Genomic DNA, 16589 nt, shown 5'->3' on the forward strand with positions numbered 1-16589 from the left:
ATATATTAATATAATAAGCTATTCCATATTTATGTATCTTTCACGTTTATGTGGAGAATTAGGCAGAAAAGGATCTTTACTCCAATTATCCTTGATCCATTCAGCAAATTAATTCTTCAACAACTTCCATATAAACCTCAGCATGTATTTATTAGGAGAGCCTTGGAACAAAAAAAGAAACCAGAGTATCAACAATCCATTTCCTAGCCTTTATCCTCGGTCCCATGCCAGTATGTCCATGATGTGTTAAAGTATGACCTCTCCATAGCTGTGGTTAAGAATTCTGTCGTGACTGTAATTCTCCCTATCATTTTAGGGTAATACCAACAAATGAATTAAGTCATAGGTAGGCATACAAATAAAAGCATTAGCTCCTTGCTGGTCACAGGGGTTTTAGAGAATTTTTTGTCTCTCTTGAGGTATTAGAAGTCAGAGCCTTATTCAAGGAATAAGAAGTCTTATCAAAGGACCCTCTGCTGGGAAGAACCAACTTCTGTATGCAGTGCTCATTTTAATTGATTCAGTAATGATCAAGATTGACCAATCAAAAGGTTTCAACTACAACTTCTAAATTGTTTAAAATAGTTATTGGGAGATGGGCAGTAGCGCAGCAGGTTAAGCTCATGTGGCTCAAAGCACAAGGACCGGTGAAGGATCCCTGTTTGAGCCCCTAGCTCCCCACCTGTAGGGGAGTCGCTTCACAAGCAGTGAATCAGGTCTGCAGGTGTCTGTCTTGCTCTCCTGCTCGCTGTCTTCCCCTCCTCTCTCCATTTCTCTCGGTCCTGTCCAACAACGACATCAACAACAATAAGAACTACAACAATAAAATAACAAGGGCAACAAAAGGAAATAAATAAATATAAAAAATTAAAAATAGTTATCTTTCCTTAAATTTATCAATCCTAGAAATAAGCTATAGGAAAGAAAAACTACAAGTTCCATGTTTATGCAAAAGACTTTCATAATCAGGCTTGGAGCTCCTCCTATGTTCAATCCCCAGCACCACCATAAGCTAGAGCTGGAAAAATAGCTCGCTTGGATAGTATGATACTTTGCCATATGGACGACCTAGGTTAGAGTCTGGCCCACACTGCAGGAGGCATCAGTGCCATGTGCTCTTTCACTCTCTTGCTGCATCTCTGAGAAAGTGTCAGATCAGAGTGTTTTAATCCCAAAGGTGAAAAAAAATAAATAATGTGTCACTCATGGCCATAGAGAGAGCTCACCAGGTAGGACTCTTAGGACTCTACTTTGCCATACCTGTGTCCTAGGTTTGAGCCCTGGAACCACATGAGAAATGCTGTGGCACTGGGGGAATATTCAGTACTACACTGTCTTTTTCTGAATGAAAAAGCAGTCTGAAGTGGTAAAATTTTGTATGTGCAAAAAACCCCAGTAAATCCACATACAAGCAAAATAATGCATATAATTATTAGACAAAACTTTGTAAGAAAAAAAAACCAAACACAGAAAACCTCACTTATTTTATTCTTCTATGTATCTTTTGTCTACCAGAAAAATAATTGTCTTAAGAAGTAAGTATATTCTTCCCTAAAATGGTTGTGGATCAGCGATTTTTACAGTTTTCTACTTTTTTCCACCCTTTTCCACAAAATGATAGTGTAATTAGGAATTAGTATATTTAGCTTCTTGCTCTTTTCCAATCATTAGTGAATTGTAAATTACTTGAAAAAGTGAGTATGTGTCCACCTTTTCATTCTTAACACATAGCAGACCTGGTAAAATATTTTTGTCACTAAAGGTATAATAATATATATTTTGAAGATATATGTGAAAGGCTAAATGCATGCCCAATATTGTTATTTTATGTGTTCATAAAAGCAGCAAAAGCATATTGAGTGCCTGCCATGTGTCAACTTGACACATGAATATAAAATAGCATGGTATTATGATACTACATAGAAAACATTAACTACCCAATATTGTAATGCAGTGTGATGCAGCCTATCACAATAAAAACAAAAGCCTCGCTAATAGTACATTAAACATTTGAATTTACTGCCAGGAAGAATTTATTCATAAGTTTGTATATATGACACAAATAACTCCATTGTCTGAAAAGAAAGAAGCAAGCAATAGCTTCTTTTTTTTAATTAAATACTTCATTTTATTTTAATGAATGAGTGATACAGAAAGACACAGAAAGTCCAGAGAACTATTCAGCTCTGGTTTATGGTGGTGCTGGGGATTAAACCTGGGACCTCAAAGCCTCAGGCATGAATATCTTTTGCATAACCACTATGCTGTCTCTCGAATCCTAAACAATAGCTTCTTAAATCAAGAAGTAACTTCTTAATTTTTCAAAACAGGGTACTATGATTATTATATAGTTAAATAACCACCTAGGTTTGTTTTGAACTTTCTAGAAAGATATTTTTAGAATACCTCTGAATATCAAAAGAGGAGCAGTTGAAACTGGAAAGTCAAGAAATGCATTATAGGGAAGAAATATGAATGCTCCCATTTGTGACAGATTTATAGTAGTTAGATAGAATGACTCACTACTGTAGGATTTAATTGTAGGTAAACTTTGCAGCACATGTAAAAACTTGGTGTGAGACGTCAGGGAAAATCTGGGAAAATGACAGTGGTTCTGGCGTCAAAGAAGCCTGTCTATGACAAGAGTTACCAGAGGATATGAAGCAAGAGCACTCAGAAAGTTTGTGAAGCTAAATAATCTTAAAATTCTGGAGCTTCATCATCACAAAAATAAAAATAACTGTGGTTATTTGGTTTTGTTTGTTGTAAAGCAGAACAATGATTCTCATAACCACCGTTACCTGCCCTTGAGAGAAGTTGGAACAAGTCTGAGAAGCCCTTCTTGTTTCTGAAGTTGCCTATTGCTTTGTATTGTGAATGCTATAATGCATAAATTAAGACTTTTTAAATTTCATTTTGCCTCTAGGGTTGTAGCTGAAGATCAGTGCCTGTGCTAAATCCACTGCTTCTATAAGAATTTCTCCTCTTCCTCCTCCTCCTCCTCCTCCTCCTCCTCCTCCTCCTCCTCCTCCTCCTCCTCCTCCTCCTCCTTCTGCTATGACAGGGAGAGATTTAGAGGGTTCGGGGGAAAAAAAGGGTGGGCATAAAGACAGATACCTGCAGACCTGCTTCACCACTTGTGAAGCAACCCTCTTACAGGTGGGGAGTTGGGGGCTTGAACCCACATCTTTGCATGGGTCCTTATGCATAATACTATGTGTGCTTAACCTGGTTAAGTACTATGTGTGCATTACCACCCAGCCCCCCCTCACAAGTTATGATTTTAAAAAATATTTTATTTTTTATTTTATTTTTAAAAATATTATTTTTTATTTTATTTTTAAGAATATTTGTTTATTTATTCCCTTTTCTTGTCCTTGTTGTTTTATTGTTGTAGTTATTGTTGTTGTTGTTGATGATGATGTTCGCTGTTGGATAGGACAGAGAGAAATGGAGAGAGGAGGGGAAGACAGAGAAGGAGAAACATAGACACTTGCATACTTGCTTCACCACTTGTGAAGCGACTCCCTGCAGGTGAGGAGCTGGGGGCTTAAACCGGTGTCCTTACACAGGTCCTTGTGCTTTGCGTCACCTGCACTTAACCTGCTGCTTTACCGCGCAACTCCCAAATTATGATTTTTGTAATGACCTCTAGGTATCTTTCTAGATCACCTACTATCACTTTAAACATATTTTTCCAGAAGTGGTGTTTTTTTTGTGCTTTCAGTCCATAATTACTGAATGAATACTCACTGTCATTTCTTCTACTGGGTTCTAGAAAAACAAAGATGTGTGAGACCTTGTCTTAAACTTGAAAGAACTTATAATTTTGAGGAAGAGAAAGGAATATGATTAGATCATGTCAATATAATGTTAAATGTGCTGCAAAGAGTGATATGAATATGAAATTCTACAACAAAGGTCAAGTAAGTGGTTCAAACAGTGGGGGAAGTTTTCCCAGAAGCCAAATTTGAGACACTGTTTCACAGAAAAATGTTCTTTCTGCTCTGCCTGCTGATGGTGTCCTCACTTTGGACCTCATCAGGTATGATTTAAGTATCAATCTCCAATTTATAGTCTATATTCAAAAGCTGAATTGAATCAAGTGTCATTCTTTGGTATTTTTTGACTTTGCAATTTAAGTGGAAATGTATGCATTGATTTAATTCACCATCTTAAGTAGTCTCTGAGTTTGGCAACTAATTTTACATTTCCCAATAGTTACAGGAAAAGGGAAAGGGTAATATGTATAAAAAAAACTAGTGTTAGTATACCTGGCTTAAAACTAGCAAAGAAGAAGCCCATTTATTTTAACAAATATCTTTTAAAAGCATACTATAAATGTAAATGATGGTTTAATGAAGTAAATGGAGATACTAATACATTTATGGCCAGTGTCAAGAGTTCAATGTAAATGGTCCCATACATCGTACTGTCTTGAGTTTCAGAAAGTCTTATTATAAGTAATTTTATAGATTTTTCTTGATAAAGACCAGAGAAAGTATAGACTTCTTAATGTGGGTCAGAGCCTACACTTCATGTAAAGTGCATATACTATTATATTACCAGGGCTAGGGTTAAATAAATATTTCAAGCTTTTTGAGAGGAGTGCATTTGGCTTATTATAAAAGGCAAGCTTAGACTTGGAAATGTGTGGTCTTCTATAGCTCTAATCACAATTTAATTATTTTGAAATTAGGGCATATTAATTTATGGGGGTGATATTGTTAAAGATGGTGGTATAAAAAAGAATACACAGTGGTCCAGGAGGCAGCACAGTGGATAAAGCATTGGACTTCCAAGCATGAAGTCCTGAGTATGATCTCCAACAGCCCATGTACCAGAGTGATGTCTGGTTCTTTCTCTCCTATCTTTCTCACTAATAAATAAATAAAACCCTCTAAAAAAAAAAAAAAGGAATACACAATGTTAAGGATTATTCTTTGTCATTATTGTCAAGGTTTCACCATTCCAGGCTGACTTTTTCAGATAGAGAAAGACAGGGGAGAGAGACAGAGAGAGAGAAAGAGAGAGAGAGAGAGAGAGAGAGAAAGTCACTATAGCAGCGAGATTCCTCTAGTGCTGTGGTGGTCAGGCTTAAATTTGGGTGGCCTGCAAAATAAAGCAGCTGGACTCTCCAAGTGGATTCAGTCATATATATAGTACCTGATCCTATTTCTTCCATTCAGAAAGAGATGCCTTGCCTCACACCTACACCATGATGCTCTGGCAAGTCTGTATGCCACTCTCAGGGAGTGGCAGTATAAAGTGAATTCATTTCTTGTAATTGACAATCCAGAGGTGCAGTTTGCTCATGCAGACATTGAAAGATTGCGTCTCAGCAAGTATTTAACTGTGTCATTCCTTTGAGGTTTTATGTCCATCTGGGAACATTTCAAGATTTTCTTCAAAAATTGACACACCCGAGACTTCTTTAGATGATGATCTTATTGTAGTGTCTTCATACTGTTTCATTTAATCAAATCTGCACATCAGTTTTCTGCCACAAAAAGAGGTTTCTTGCATTTTTGAACTAGTATTTTATTTTTTCAGTTGCCCCCCTGGGGCTCAGTACCTGCAAGAAGAATCCAACCCTCCTGGAGGCGACTTTTTTCTTTTTGCTGCTTTCTTTTATTTGATAGGACAGAGAGAGTTGAGAGGGGAGGCGTGCTAGGGAGAGAGAACAAGAGACACCGGTGTCACTTGCGGTGGCAGTGGGACACAGAAAAAGGAGGTTTGGAGCAGAAAGGGAACACAATCCTTTATTTGCGATGGCACCTCATAGTTGGGTGAGAGAGCAGCAGTTTGGGCCACTTGGAGGTAGCAAAAATGGCCGCCTTGCACACCAAAGTGAAAGGCGGGCAAGAGAAAGAGGGGCAGAAGAAGGAGGGATTTTATGGGAATAGCTCCACTGAGAATGGGAAGGGGGAGGAGTAACCAAAGCACTCCAGGGTAGGATAACTCTCAGTGAGAATGGGAAGTGGGAGGAGTAACCAAAGCACTCCACCTATCGTGGGGAATTGACAGTGCCCTGAGGGCACAACATGGCAACTGTGACTGCATCTGCACAATTTCCCAGTACACCTGCAGACTTGCTTCACCAGTTGTAAAGCTACCCTCTTTCAAGTAGGGATCAGAGCCTTGAACTTGGGCCCTTGCATATGTTAATGTGTGTCCTCAACTAGGTGCACCTCTCCCTAGGCCTTGAACTAGGCTTATTTTTCATTCTTAAATAGTCGTGAGACAAACACTTCAGGAAATCAAGATCCATGGATTCTCTTGTCCTCTCCTTTCTCTATCCAACAAATATTGAAAGAATTTAAGCTAAAACTGATGCTCTTATTTAGCCTTCCCTAACCATGGAATTAATTGGATACTCTGCACAGTCTAAGATCCAATTATTAAAGTTAGTTTGGTTTGAGGAGCAAACATAAAGAGTTGGTCTGAAGGTCACAATTCATAGATGAGTATTTACTTAGTATCAGAACATACCTGTTATCCTAGTAGGATATTTTTAGTCTCCATTATTGAGCTTCTCTCTTATCGGTCATCTAAATGTTGAGCTGGCCATTAATTTTCCCTCATTGTTTTACTATGGTTAAGCTACCTTCTTGGATGCTCTTATCCCTATTCCAAACTTTAAATATTATATATACACTAATGACTTTTTAAAATTAATGATTTAGCTCTGTTTTACAGAATTTCTAGATTTTATGATTATTTTATTTCTTTTTCTTTTCTTTTTTTCTTTTTTGCTGGGGCTCGGCACCTGCACTACAAATCCACTGCTCCTGAAGGCTATTTTTTTCCCACGTTGTTGCTCTTGTTGTTGTCGTTATTGTTATTGTTGCCACTGATGTTGTTGTTGGATAGGACAGAGAGAAATGGAGAGAGGTGAGGTAGACAGAGAGAGGAAAGATAAACACCTGCAGACCTGCTTCACTACTTGTGAAGTGACCCCCCTGCAGGTGGGGAGCTGGGACTTGAACTGGGATCCTTATGCCGGTCCTTGCACTTTGCATCATGTGCACTTAACCTGCTGTGCTACCACCTGACCCCATTTATGAGTATTTTCATACCTGCACTTAGTATATACAGTCAACACATCCCTCATCAAAGTCCTGTGTCCTCCACCAACATAGCACCCCTCCATCTTTATAACTATCTTAGTTCTTATATTTCATAAGAGACAACCTGGCTATCTTATTTTCTACTTGCAAGTTCCTTTGCTTTAGTCATTTATACTCTTGATCAGAGAAAGACAATTCCATAGTTGTCTTATATTCCTTATTTCACTTAGCATAATGACCTCCAGTTCTATTCATATTTTTTACAAACGATAGAATTCCTTTTTTTTTTTTTTTACTGTAGTATTCCTTTGTGTATATACCCCACAAAAACTTTATCCACTCATCTGTTGTTGGGCATTAATGGCTAAAGAAAAACATTTGCTGATTTATTGAAGGGAAGAGACCAAAGTTCCACTCTGGACATGTGTGGTATTGAGGATTGTGCCTTGGGCTTCAGGTTTGAAACCATGTATTCTGCCTAGTGAGTAATCTCCCCAGCTATCACTAATGACTTTTAAGTTATTTACACAGAATACTCCCCACACCCAAGGCTTGTATATCCAAACTGCCTAGTCACTGCATTTATTTGAATATCTAATCAGTAACCTAAGCCTAACGTGACCATGGTTAAAATATTTATTTCAGCTGTTGGCTCCTATTTCTACTCCTTCTTCTCTAATTCATTCTTAATGGCTTAAATGGAACCACCACCCATCCAATTGCTGAGTTCATGGAGTTAACAGTAATTTCTCACTATTTCTGTTCTATCAGTGAGACTTATTTCTCACCATCTCCACTAATATGATCCTTGCAAAAGTCACTCACCTTTCACTGAATTACTGTTACAGCTTTATAACTTAATTCTGCTCTTTTGTTGTCAGCCCTCTATATTTTCAGTCCTACATAGAGGAGCCAAGTAATATGTCTAATGTATAGATCAGATATCACCTTATTTGTAATCATACTGGTTTCATGAGAAATGCTTTTTCCTAGCTAAAGGTGATTCTACTTCCTTTTTTTGATGTAAATCTTTAACTTTCACATAGAACTTACTTGTGTATATCTATTGTTTATCTTCCCTTGGTTTTCTGGATGCCAGAGACTGTTTACCAGAGAATTCCCAGTACTTAACTCTGCTTGGCATACAGTATAAATCTAGTGACAGATAGTTGTAAATTCTGGAAACATCACTGTTTTCTTTTGATACTATTCAATCAGAAAGCAAGCACAATTATTTAGAAAGATTTCTCATAATGATTTAGGCATTATTTTATAGTCCAGTTTATGTGTTATTTAAATATTATCCTCAGGGGGCTAGGCAGTGGTGGACCTGGTTATTATCCTCAGGGGGCTAGGCAGTGGTGGACCTGGTTATTATCCTCAGGGGGCTAGGCAGTGGTGGACCTGGTTAAGCATACATAGTACTATTCGAAAGGAATTGCATAAGAATATGGGTTCACCTGGGTCCATACTCCCAGAGTGTTAAAGAATAGGAAAGTTATCAGGGGAATGGATGGGATAGAGAGTTCTAGTGGTGGGAATTGTGTGGAGTTGTACCCCTTTTATCCTATGGTTTTTGCATTTCCTTTTTATAAATAAAATAAAAAGAATTTGGGCTCAAGTCCTGGTTCCCCCACCTGCAATGGGGATGCTTTACAAGCAGTGAAGCCAGCTCTGTAGGTATTTCTCTTTCTCTCCCTCTCTGTATACAACCCCCACCTCTGTTTCTTTCTATTCTATAAAACAGGTAAAAAAGAAAAGAAAATAGCTTCCAGGAGGCCTGGATTTGTAGTTCCAGCACTAATCATCACCAATAACCTACCTAGCAGGCAAAAAAGGAAAAAAAAAAAAAAAAAAAAAGAAAGAAAGAAAAGAAGAGAAAAAAAAAAAAAAAGGAAAAGAAAAAAGTCATCTTCAGGGCCAGGCACATATTACAGTATTCAAGGACCCAGGTTCCAGCCCCTGGTTCCTACCTATTTAATAAATATTTAAAAATAAATGTCTTCTGGGAGATGTATACAAAGCTCTTACCCTAAGTATAGTAGACAGAACTTTCTGATCCTGTTTGCTTTATATTTATTTTAATGTTACTAGGAGATGTAGTAAAGAATTTGACTTAAAGAGTTTCCCAGAGTAGTTACTAATTCAAAACAAATATTCATGTACTAAATTATTTATAATAGTTACTGGCTCTTACAGCAAGTCCTAAAGACATATTTAACCTTTATAGGTGAGGCCCTTAGCTCTCTAAATAGATAGAATATGTAATAAAGTATGGTGTCTGGGCAGAGGATCTAGAGATTCATAAAATGTGGTAATGACTAACTTAACAGGAGGCAAATCATGAGGAGGAAAATGCTGAGGATCTGATGTATTTAGCCTATAAACATACAGGAAGAGTTAGGAGCTCCTCTAGCACTGTCAGGGGAATTAGTCAAACAGAGTACCCTGTTACTATGCTGTGTGTGTGTGTGTGTGTGTGTGTGTGTGTGTGTGTTGATCATGTTTTATGTCATATATGTGTACAGCTATCTACCATATATAATAGTTACATAATAGTGGCATATCTTGAAATGAAAATCATCAGCAGGTGGGCAGTCAACTTAAAAAGCTATGAATATAAGTCTTTTGACTTTAACCTACATCACAATGAAATCTGCTAGCATTCCCCATGAATGTTTGGCTTTCACACATACCCACAAATGTACTTCAAAGTCACTGCTGTAGTAAAACTGACCAAAATGGGTGGGAAAAACCACTGTCATTAAGGAAGACCAATATCGACGTACAGTTAGTAAAGCTTTATTTTGGCGGGGGTGGGTGGGAGGTGTGTAAGAACTATAGCAAAAGGAGAAAAACAAAATGAAAGATCAGACCATATGAATATCTAAATCCCATTTCTGGTTCTACTGTTATCAAGCTATATTATCTGGGATACTTTGCCAACTTCTTTGAACCTCTTATCTGATTTGTATATTTGATGATACTCTTAACAAAAAGTAATTGTTGGGAGTCAGGTGGTAGCGCAGCAAGTTAAGCACATGTGGCACAAAGCACAAGGACCAGCATAAGGATCCCGGTTCCAGCCCCAGGCTCCCCACCTGCAGGGGAATCGCTTCACGAGTGGTGAAGCAGGTCTGCAGGTGTCTATCTTTTTCTCCCCCCTGTCTTCTACTCCTCTCTCCATTTCTCTCTGTACTATCCAACAACAACGACAACAATAATAAATGCAACAATAAAACAGCATGGGCAACAAAAGGGAATAAAGAAATAAATACGTATTTTTAAAAGTTTTAAAAAAACAATATTTATATTTTAAAAAGTCCTTGTTATTCTGTGTTATGTAGGAGAATTTGGGGTAGATATCTGCTAGGAAAATTAGATCACAGTCTAAACATAAGATATTCAGATAAAGCTTCTCTTGAGTCTTGAAAGTGGATGGTTAGATTTATTTAAATAACTTAACTTGTGTTTTAAATATAATCATGGCTTTATTAAAATAAATCATCCAAAGAAAATGATCAGTATAGCATACACTGTAGCTACTGATGTATAATAATCCCCAGTGGGGTTATACAAATACCTTCTCTGAGACTTTATATATGTAAATTTGTAATCTGTTGTCTTTACTAATAAGCTCAAAATTTCTCCAATAAAAATGATATTAAGAAAGGCATTGACAGCTAAATTTCCTCAGAAATTAGATGATTATGTAATGTGAGATATGGGACCATTAGCACTATCATATCATAACTTTCCATGAATACTAATCTACCCAGTAAAGGAATATTTTTAGTAGAGGAATATAAAATTACTCTAAAAGAAGTCGGAGAATTTAAAAAGAAATGTATGAGAGAGGTTGGAAATTTCATTAAATAAGTAGCATGCTTGGAATAGTGATTGCTGTAGCTCTAAATCATGCAACTGACTCTTTTTGCAGCCGTTTGGAATGAAAGCTGGTTTACTTATGATTGCCAATAATTGGACAAACCTTAAATGACAATTCTACTGTTGTCTTCCATGGGGGAAAATAAAAATATACATAGAACAAATATGTATCTTTATTTTACATATACTTTATTGGGAGGGGGTAATGGTTTAGAGTAAAGTTGTTCACACATAGGTACAACACCAAATCTTCTCATGAGAGGTGTCTACCTGTCTGGAAAACATTAACTCTCCCAATTTAAGTCCTCTTCCCCCATCATACACTGGTGTTTCAATACCCCTTCATTCCATCCCTTACCCACCAGGTTCACCAGAGTCTTTTGTTTTGATTCAATAAGAACAAGCATTTATAGTATTTTTTTTCTTTGCTTGAATAAATTTTGTGATTTGAGATTTGTTAGAGTGATGCAAGTACCATGGTTAAAATATAAGTTTTTAACATGAGAAACAAGACCTGATTTTTTAATAATATTTTTCATGTATTTCTTTGCCTAGCAAATTCCTGATATAATTCAACATTTTCCCCAATCTCTGACAGCACCCTTAGGATAGGGAAGATAATTTAAGAATATTAGTAATAAAAGAGATAGAATATACTACTACTGCAATTCCTAAAACTGTACTTCATTGGTAAAAGCACAGGTGTGCAAGTTCAGCTTCTGTTGGAAAAGCAAGGATAGTAAAAATAGTGCAGTCTACTTCATTCAGTTCATTTGTTGATGTGAGTCACTTTTTTAAGGGAGAACTTCCTAAAAGCTGGTCATATCATCTGTATTATATAAATTTCAGAGTCTGCTGCACTTACTATGCTATAATGAGGAAAAAGACAAATTTATAATTCTAAGATCAAAGATACAAAGTCAATATAGAAATAAAGATACAGGTAATAATAAAATAGCTATCTCTGTGAAATGTGAATATTAGAAAAACTAATCCCATTTTTGCTTTTATTTTTGCTACATGTGCTGACAATTCTGATAGAGGAGGCTTTTTTTTTTTTTTATTACTGTATTCCAAGTCTGGATTTCAAAGTCACCCTAGAATTCTTATCTCTGTTTCTCAAAGTAGTTCAGTTCAAAGACTAGGTATCAGCCTGACATTCCGTTCCACAACATGTTTGACCTTTTAGACAGAAGCCTTTATATCTGTCTGTGCTCTTGCCAGCTTGGCTAGAATTCACTATTTTTTTCTGTAGTAGAGGGAGTGTAGTGTGGTGGTAAGTGAAGTGTGCTATCACACTTTGAGAGAGGAGATGTGAAATTGTACAACAGACTTAGAAAACATCTCCATAAATTAAGTGAAGACAGCTCAGGAAGGTTTAGGAAGCACAATGTGATCTGTTTTATATAGAGTGAGTAATCTTGTCTTTGAAATTTATGAAGTACTAGGGCACACCATACACACGAATTTTGTGGTGCCCCTTGATACACTGTCACAGGACATCTAAAATCTGATGCATCTGCAGCTAGCTAAGCTTCCTGTGGTTTATTTTGTATTTTTTATGTAGGGAGGTAAATAATGAGAATTATTTCAAAAAACACAAGATCTTAAAAGGATTACAAATGCAATTATTGGTTGAAATGGAAAAATAATGTAAATTGTATCTTTTTGCTGTTTCTGGAATTTGAAGGAGAAAAGAAATATAAAATGATGGAAAAGGAGAAAGCCTTTTCCCAAGGTAGCATAAGTCTGCACTACAATAACCAACATATTGAGACAGGAAAACTAATACCCTAAGAAAAACTTGAAGGGGGACTTCCTGAGGCAGGGCTACGGAACAGCAGCTGTGTTTCTCTCACCTCTCTTCTCTGAAGTCAACTAGAATTACCAAAGGAGACCACCTGGGACTGCAACAACACAGGACTAGAACAACTACAGGAACCCACCAAATCACCCGTGAGTGCAAACACCACGTGTGGCTCCTGGACACAGAGTTGCCTAGGATTATGTGGCTGGTAACAGTCTGGCAGTTTACCAGTTGAGATACAACCTCCAGGCTGTTTCACCAACAACAAGGGGACGTCTGAAGGGAGGAGAGGACTCCACTGAGACTCAGCAAATGCAATGTGAGTCTCCATTGCTACTGCCCTCAGAGTCTAGAACAGCAGCAGGGAGGCTGTGTGCTGACACCAGGGGACAGAGAACTTAACAAGGAAACTCAGGAGAAGATCTATACCTCAGTGGCTTAGCAGTGAGGCTGTGAAAGTCTCTTTGCATAACCACTGGATTATCTCTGCCATACCTTGCTTTATCTCTTGGTCAGGAGTCAGTGATTAAGCTAAGACTCCTACTTATAGTTTAAAAGCCCTCAGGCTCCCATAGCCTACAGGGAAAAAAAGGACAAAAGAGGCTTTTAAGCCACTGAGCTCCAAATCAGGGATTAAAATACTATTGAAACAACTGTAAATTTCCACAACTGTGAACCCTTTAATTACCTTACTTAGACACAAGTCAATTCAGGCAAGGGTAATCAGTAATTTGAAAAGTAATGAGAGAGGGGCCTCAGAACATACTATATAAAAATGGTTAAACCAACAAGAATAAATACTGGAGAAATGAACCAGGACAAGACTCCAGCTAAAAGCCCACCAAAAGTTGAACTACAAAATAATGATGTCAACATCCAAACACTAGTTAAGGAAATAGTCACAGGAGTGAGTAAAGAGTTTGAGAGAATTGTCACCAGAAATGCAGAAACAACAAATGAGATTCTGGAAGAAAACACTAATTATCTCAGGGTTATTAGAGAGCTGAAAGCTGAAATAGCTGAGCTAACAATACAACTAGCTGAACAAGCTAAAACAGTATCAGAACAGGGTAACAAAATAGATGAACTCCAAAAAACAGTAGAGGAGAGAGAGAATAGAATGAATGAGGCAGAAGACAGAATTAGCAAGATGAAGGACAAATTAGAGACAACTAAAAGTGAAGTAAGAGATGTCAAAAAAGAGATTAAGAGATACTGAAAACAACAACAGAGAAGTAAGGAATGAATTCAAAATAAACAATATACATATTATTGGCTTATCAGAGGAAACAAGAGAGGGAAGGGAAGAAAGCATTTTTCAGGACATAATGGCTGATAACTTCTATAGTCTAGACAATATAAAAGACATAATGGTTCAAGAAGCCCAGAGGGTTCTAAACACAATTAACCCAGACCCCAAGAATCAACTTAAAGACACCAAGACAAATTGTATTTAGAATGGAAAGGAATAAGGATAAATAAAGGATCCTGAAGGCTGTAAGAGAAAAACAAAGAGTCACCTACAGAGGAAAACCCTTAAGGTTAGCAGCAGAGTTCTCCACACAACACTAAAGGCCAGAAGAGAATGGCAAGATATCTATCGAGTGCTCAATGAGAAAGGCTTTCAGCCAAGACTACTGTATCCTGCTAGACTATCATTCAAACTAGATGGAGGCATCAAAATTTTCTCAGACAAGCAACAGTTGAAGGAATAAACTATCAGTAAGCCTGCCCTGAAAGAGGTTCTGAAAGGTCTCCTATAAACAGTCAGACCACCGTGAATAGGCCATATATCAGAACACTCTAAAACTCTACAAGAATGGTGTTAAAATATCTTCAATCTTTGATATCAATAAATTTCAATGGCCTGAATTCACCTATTAAAAGGCACAGGGTAGGTAGATAGATCAGAAAACACAACCCAACAATTTGCTGTCTACAGGAAACCCAGCTAACTCAACAAGACAAACACAGACTCAAAGTAAAAGGGTGGAAAATATCATACAAGCCAATGGCCCATAAAAAAGAGCAGGAACAGCTATTCACATATCTGACATGACAGACTTTAAAATAAATAAAATTAAAAAAAGTAGAGATGGACACTACTTAATGTTCAGTGGATCAGTTAACCAAGAGGACTTAAAAATTACTAACATATATGCACCCAATAAGAAGCCATATAAATACATCAAATATCTACTGAAAGACCTACAGCAATATATTAACAGCCATACCCTAAAAGTAGGGGACTTCAATATACCACTCTCTCAACTTGACAGATCATCCAAGCAGAAAATCAATAAAGACATGAGGGAGCTAAATGAGGAGATAGATAAACTAGAATTATTGGAAATTTTCAGAGTCACTCATCCCAAGAAACTGGAATACACATTCTACTCAAGTCCACATGGGCCATTCTCAAGGACAGGCCATATGTTAGGCCACAAAGCATCAGTATCAGCAAATTCAAGAGCATTGGAATTATCCCAAGCAACTTCTCAGACCACAGTGGAATTAAACTAACACTTAACAATCAACAGAAGATTAGTAATAGTCCCCAGATTTTGAAGCTCAACAGTACACTACTTAATAACTACTGGGTCAAAGAGGAAATAAAGGAAGACATCAAAATGTTTCGAGAGTTCAGTGAAACTGAAGACACACATACCAAAATATTTGGGACACAACTAAGGCAGTAATGAGAGGGAAGTTTATAGCCATACAAGCACACATTAGGAAACAAGAAAAATCACAAATAAATAGCCTGATTGCACATCTTAAAGACCTAGAAGAAGAACAAAGGAACCTTAAAGCAACCAGAAGGACAGAAATCACTAAAGTTACAGCAGAAAAATATAACATTGAAAATAAGAAAACCATACAAAAGATCAATGAAAGTAAATGTTGATTCTTTGAAAGAGTGAACAAAATCGACAAACCTTGAGCCAAACTCACAAAACAAAAAAGGGAGAAGACCCAAATATATTGGATCATAAATGAAAGAGGATATATCACAACAGACACCATAGAAATTCAACATATCATGTGAGGCTTCTATGAACAACTATATGTCACCAAGCTGGAGAAACTGGAAGAAATGGATGATTTCCTAGATAACTACGAACTTCCAAAACTAAGTAAAGAGGAACTAGAAAACATGAATAGGCCCATCACAGCTAATGAAATTGAAACAGTTATCAAAAATCTTCCCAAAAATAAAAGTCCTGGACCAGATGGTTTTACAAATGAATTCTACAAAAACATCAAAGAAGAACTAATACCTTTACTTTTAAAAGTCTTCCAGAAGATTGAAGACACAGGAATACTCCCTTAAAGCTTCTATGAAGCCAAAATAACTTTGATACCAAAAGCAGACAGGGACACAACCAAAAAAGAAAACTATAGACCAATATCTCTGATTAACATAGATGCTAAAATATTGAACAAAATTCTAGCCAATGGAATACAACAGTATATTAAAAAGATTGTTCATCATGACCAAGTGAGAATTATTCCAGGGATGCAAGGTTGGCTTAATATACTTAAATCAATCAACGTGATCCACCAACTCAACAAAAGTAAGACCAAAACCCACATGGTCATATCAATAGATGCAGAGAAAGCCTTTGACAAAATACAACATCCTTTTATGATCAAAACACTACAAAAATGGGAATAGATGGAAAATTCCTGAAGATAGTGGAGTCTATATATAGCAAACCTACAGCCCACATCATACTCAATGGTGAAAAACTGGAAGCATTTCCCCTAAGATCTGGTGCTAGAAAGGGATGCCCACTATCACCATTACTATTCAACATAGT

At 37.0% G+C, this 16589-nt stretch overlaps 1 protein-coding gene across 1 annotated transcript in view; it reads left to right on the plus strand.

Annotated features, from left to right (window-relative positions):
- Positions 1 to 16589, plus strand: part of GALNTL6 (polypeptide N-acetylgalactosaminyltransferase like 6) — a 1261228-nt gene that overhangs the window by 642018 nt on the left and 602621 nt on the right. The gene's annotated exons all lie outside the window — the stretch shown is intronic.

Source organism: Erinaceus europaeus, chromosome 2 (genome assembly GCF_950295315.1).
Source record: "Erinaceus europaeus chromosome 2, mEriEur2.1, whole genome shotgun sequence".
NCBI classification, from domain to species: Eukaryota; Metazoa; Chordata; class Mammalia; order Eulipotyphla; family Erinaceidae; genus Erinaceus; species Erinaceus europaeus.